Source organism: Lonchura striata, chromosome 16, assembly GCF_050655825.1.
Source record: "Lonchura striata isolate lonStrDom1 chromosome 16, ASM5065582v1, whole genome shotgun sequence".
NCBI lineage: Eukaryota > Metazoa > Chordata > Aves > Passeriformes > Estrildidae > Lonchura > Lonchura striata.
The window spans coordinates 2,540,085-2,546,484 of NC_140718.1; positions in this window are offsets into that span (position 1 = coordinate 2,540,085).

Here is a 6,400-nt window from a genome sequence, read left to right on the forward strand (position 1 = left end):
CTGTCCTTCTAAACTTAATCCATCCTCTACCTTTAACTATTGAGTTAGCTTGGTTAATTTTCGTATTTGTTTGTGGATGGATGTAGAGTGATCAGATAAGTTCATACAGCACATTCCTTCAAATTTTTTACAACTATGACCTTGGGCTAGAAGAAGTAAATTAGTGGCAGCTGCTCTGTTTTGCAGAACTGCATGACAGATACTACCTATATTTGTGGCAAGCTCACTTAACATTTTAGATGGAATACTAATTTACTTTTTTGTCTAGTAGGCTAGGATTTTCAATTGTGTGAGAGCTTGCACTGAAGCAACTCGTGGGGTGAAAAATGAGGTTAGTATTACAGAAGTGCACCCCACTTCATATTTCTCATGTTCTTGATTGCTCTGTATAACATGAAAGGAACAAACTTAATTCTAAATACAAACTATATTTATGATAAACTTAATGTTATGCTTTTGATTATCTAATTGATTGTCCCTCTTTTTCTTTTGCCATTGAAAAGCAATGGCAAAATGAACAGAAAAATCACAGGCATTACTAAAACTCATTAAAACTTAGTAAAAAAGTCTATAACATAATTAAAAACAAACTTATGAAAAAACCCAAAGTCTACAATCTTCTGTGGGTGAAACACAAATCTTTGCACAATCCACTTTTGCTGTGCATCCTCTGATTCACTTGTGGAGAGATTAGTGTTCTCTTGAAATTGATAAGTTTATAATTCTTCACTGAAATCTATCCAGATTCTGCACCTGCTAAAACACAAACAAACTCAACACCCCCCACAGGGACTGGAGGGTCCTCTCTCAATTGTTTCCTAGAATTTGCATGAAGAAATCGAAATATCAACATCTTTGTTATAAAGATGAAAAAACATCAAGAACAAAACAATGCATATAGTAAAGAAACTAACAATAAAATAAAAATCAATCAGATAATACACTATTTATATATAAAATCACAGTTACCAAGTGCTACACTATCAAATTGTCATCTCAGAGTCTGCAGCAGCTGATAAACCTTAAAACAACAGAGATTTGGATAAAACATGTCCGGATCATGTCTCTCCAAAACTCCCTTTGAGGCTCAGCTGCGCTATATGGTCAAATTGTCAAGCCAAAAGGACTTGAATACTTTTTGATGCAGAAAACACCTGGGTCAATCACACCATCCACGTAGAGCCAGAGCTTGGCCAGAGCTCAAACTCTAATTGGAGGGTATGTTTTAACACATTATAAAACAAAAGTCCTAGAAATAACAGTTATAAGTAAAAAACCTTATTATTAAAAATGTATCAAACTATCAAATAATTGAACTTGTCCAAAATCTCTTTCAAGACAAAAATCCTCTAAATATAACAAACCCTTTCTTTAGAAATCTGAAAATTTGAAGTCTGAAATCTTGAACTAAAATTTGGACAATGAATTTTAAAGGAAGATGAATTGCAGCTGTATAAAAGATTGGATAAAGAAAACACATGAGTAGTTAAAAAATCAAAAACACAGGATCCTGAAAAAACATCTTGTAATCAATCACCTAAAGAGACAATAAAACATATGAAAACTGACTGTAAATACTATAACAACACCTTAATACCTTAATACCTTAATAATAATTCTTATCACAAAAATCAGACAACTCATATTTTATGATCAACCTATTAACAAGAAATGTTTAAAATAGGTTAAGACAATCCTTTTAAAGCACTCATATAACATTAGTAACAATCACTACTTATCATTATCTACAAAAACTTAACAATCACTATTTATTGTATTATCTATAAAGCTTTAAAATCATTATTATTTATATTATTATCTATAAAAACCCAAAGACAGAGATTACAAACTCAATACTAAAATTCCATCAGATGACATTTTCTCAACTCTTTGTTTTCAGAGACATTTTTGGTAATTAAATCATTACTTAGATTTTTATCTTTATATAGTGATTTTTGTCCATATCATATTTGAAATAACATTGATTCACATAATGTTCATCCTTCGTGGTATCTTGGAAAACACTCGGTACTGCTGTACTTTTTCATTACGTCTTCTGACTCTTGTAAGAAATTGGGAAGATGCTGTTGAAATTTTTGCTGTAGTGTTGCGATCCCGCCATCGGTGGCGCTGCTGCTCTCGGCGTTGTCGCTGCCATGGCAACCAGGACTGTGCCGCCATCTCCGCCGCCATTGCTGGGCGCTGCGGGGAGATGAGGGGCGGCGCCGCCTCGCTCCCGTCCTTGTTGTGTCACCTTGTGGATGGGAGAAGAGACACCCCCGCCACGGCCGCGCCCCGCCTGCTCCGGCTCCAGCGCGGCTGAGCCCCCAGGAACGCCCCTCTCCCCCCTTGCGCTGCTGCTCGGCAACAAGGAGCCTTCCGTCTCTCGGCTGATGTCCGCTCCGCCCCGGGCTCGCCTCCGGCTCGGTGCTGGCCGTCCCCGCTCTGTCCGGCCCCGCGCCCGCTCCGTTCTACCTGATTCCCGTTCACAAAAAGTGAATTTGGGATTCCAGTCCCGTTGCCATAAAACAATTTGGATCTCAATTTCCAGCACCTCAATGCTACTAGTGTCTATGGGAGGTACAGGCATTTCAGAAGCAGAGATGGGAATGGGAAAATTTGTGAGAACCGGAGGGTTTGGCTCACTGGAGAGAAGCGAGGGTTCACATTCCTTATTTTTCTCCCGAGCCGTCCGTATCTCTTCCACCGCCCTCTTTTCTGCCTGACACATTAACAATTTACTATGAACTACCCGCCAAAGCTTACCCATTTTCTTACCCGATTTATCCTCATCTAACACTAACTCCACCAACTTATCCCCATATCTCCTCCATTCGGAAAGTTCATTAACACTATGGGGGTTAACGAAAAAGCCGTAAGACTCAGCATGATGCAATAGTGAAGGGAGATCCTTATCTAAGTCAATCCCCCTAATCTGCCTTTTTCTAAGAGAAGCACTAAACAAATCATATGCTGCTTGCCTTTCCATGATTACGTCGGTACCGTTGCTGGCTCCTTCAGGCTTCGGCAGCACGTATCGGCTGAGCCCGCCGCTGCGGTCACTCAGGGCGTGGAGCAGAGAGTATCGGCTCTTTCGCCGTCCTTCCAGCTGCAGGACCCGAACCCCAACGCAGCACCTCTCTCGCCTTAGGCTCGGATCAGGTACCTGCTTTCGGGCGCCAGTTGTTAGAGGGATGCCACGGGAGACAGGACTCATGATATCATGATCATCAAGTCTCAGTTTATTCTGACAGATTACACAGTTTATATATGTTCGTTAATTAGCTCATACATATTGCAAAAGCCAAGCTCATGATTGGTTGCTATGTGACTTGTACTATTATCTTAAAAGTATCTTTATGATCGATACATGCCTGTCCAGCTGGCCTTGCAGTTAGAACAGCTTAGTACCCCTTTGTTCTTCTCTATCTACTTCTACATACCAAGCAGTTTCAATATCCTGCTTTCTGCACACCATCTACTCTTCAGGGCCATGCGAACTTTGCAGCAGTCACGTAGCCCTCCCTATTTGGATTAATTTTACAGTATCATGTCCCTTGTTGTTCAACCATTCCTCTGTCAGGCTCTCTTCATCTCCCCCGTTTTCCTTTTGTACAAGAAGATGTGCATTCAGCATTTTTTGCAAAAGCTGCTGCATTAAGCCTTGTAAGCAAGTAAACACACAGGGCAAAACAAGCAAAAGTATTATAATTATGCTTAGAACTATTATGCCGTATTTGATAATGTCTCTTAACCACGGCCCTATCCCCAATCCTTTTAGCTATCTTTTTAAACCTAATCTATCCTCTACCTTTAACTGATGAGTTAGCTCGGTCAATTTTTGTATTTGCTTATGGATAGATGTAGAGTGATCAGATAAGTTCATACAGCACATTCCTTAAAATTCTTCATGTTATGATTGAGCACAAGAGGCCATCTGATCTGATTAACAGAATTTATTTAATTCATTTAAGAGAGTATATGAGAGCAAAGCAAAAAGCAGCGCTGCGGCGACAGAGGGGAGGAACCGCTCCGCCAAACTGCCGCGCTGTGATCCCCTAGCTCACTGTTTTTATCTCCTTCCTTAGTTCACTCGTTTCCTCTGCGCAGTTGCATTCTGTTGCTAGGTGGTCGTTTTCTGCCTCCTGGTGGTCGTGGGATGAAGGCTGGTTGTCTTCCTCACAGGTGTCTTTTGATCTGGGGATTCTCACAGTCTCAAGTATACGTGTTATCTTAGAAATGCATGTTATCAGTTAAGCACTGCAAAGCCTATTGCCTACTACCGCTGTAAAAGGTTAGGAATGCGTATTATCAGCAATTCACAGCCTGTTGCCTATTACCGCTGTAAAAACAGACTTCTTTGAAACAAATTACTATCTGCAGCTGCATCGAACAAAAAGGTCACCCTTCTCTTACAATTTCTCCCTTTTTTTTTTTATCCTTCTTTTTGTTCGTTGAACTGTATTAATTCTTTTCTACTAAGCTCTAGATAGTTTTCGGCCTCTACCTGAGTGAGTGATTCATATTTTGATCTTACTATCATTAAATGAGCGGCCTCTAACCTACTCTTTACTATAGCAATAAGCTTATTAAAGATGCAGGGTCCGAAAGTTAGCACTAAGATGAGCAGAATTGCCGGTCCTGCAATGGTAGACAAAAGAGTTGTTAACCAAGGGGAATGAGTAAACCATGATTCATACCAGTTTTGCTGAGCTTCTTGCTCTTTTTTTCTTTGCTCTATTTGTTAGCATAATTCTGCCATAGTATCAACCACAATTCCTGTGTGGTCTGCATAAGTGCAACATTCTTCTCGTAAGGCAACACAGAGCCCCCCTTGTTGTAAAAATAATAGATCAAGTCCCCGTCTATTTTGTAACACAACCTCAGAGAGGGATCTGACTGATTTTACTAACCCATCTATGGCCTTTTCGATTCTGCTTAAGTCTTCATCTACGGATACTCGTAAATTTTTCATACCTTGTTGTTGATTTACTAGGGAGGCTACCCCCGTTCCCACTCCAACTCCACTTACACTAAGCAAGATTGCTACTGTTAATGCTGTGAGTGGTTCTCTTTTGACTAGATGGTGTTCGGGAGTTATTTGATGCTCTAGTACATATTCCTTTGGGTGATATGATATGCGAGGGACAATTAACACCTGTACACAATAATCTGAACTTTCATTGAAAAGCCTTATGGATAAGCAAGGGGTGGTTCCGAGTTTATTACATACCCATTTGGTGTTGGGCGCTGGCAGGAGCCATTCTGCCAGTTTATCTTTTCTCTTGATGCTGATTGTCGTCTCACACAAGTGTTGCATTATTGCGGGTACCTTTCCCACACATTTCCCTTTCCCTCTTACTTGTGCTAGGGTTATTCCTGGGGTGCTATCTTTTCCCTGTTTCCACAGACATTCTCTTGGGTTTGTCCCATTAATTCTTCTGGTTTTAGCAGAGGATCCTATCGCCTCATAAAAGGGTGGATTCATCATGTAACAGAGCCAGCAACCTTCTGTCAGATTCGGGTATGTATAGTTTAAAACGCCAAATGTGGCTTGCATTATTTTCCGCAAGGTGGCATGCTCGGGTTTAGGAACACCTGGCTCATCTATGTTAATATGGCTGGTAATAACCTCTGTCTCTGTGTAGTTAATTGTTTTAGTTTTAATGTCACTTATTACTTTGTTGGGTCCAATTGGTGCAGGGTCATAGGGAATAAGTTCTTTCTTAATAAGTATTAGGTTTCCCAAATCGTGTCCCTCTATCCAATGCCTAATTCCCCATGTCTTTCCCAGCAGCCACCCTGGGTCATTTGGATGAGTAACATTGAGGTATATGAAAGTACAGTTCCCTAGTAAATCTTTCCCTGTCCATGGCCATTCTTGTGGCTTTACAAATCTAGCTGGTCCATATCCCACCCTTAGGTATTTATCCGACCCTCCTCCCGGGGCCCATGCCGATGCTATTGTCTCACAACCCCAATAACCACAGTAGTAATGCCCGGGGAGGTTACAATATGACCTCCCTAAATTTGAAGCAGGGCACATATAGAAACTTGTCAAATTTAACAGCCGCCCACAGCTTGGATTTTTGGTCATGTTACATACTCCAGCTTTAAAGCTTGGTGCCCTGGGGGTTATCACAGTCTGCAGGTTATAATGAGTATCATGATTTTCCCACCTACTTAATGTCCATTTAAAGGGTTCATGGGTTTCAGTAGCAACACTTTGGAGAGGAAAGCATATCATCACAAATGTAAGAATCTTTAGGGCTGAGTAGTACGCACTGCAGGGGATGCTGCTTATCATGCCCAATTTCACATTCTTACTTTTTCTCATTCCATTGTCACCATTCCCGTGCCTATGGTGGTCAGTGTTTTTTTTTTTTTACGATTTGGGAGG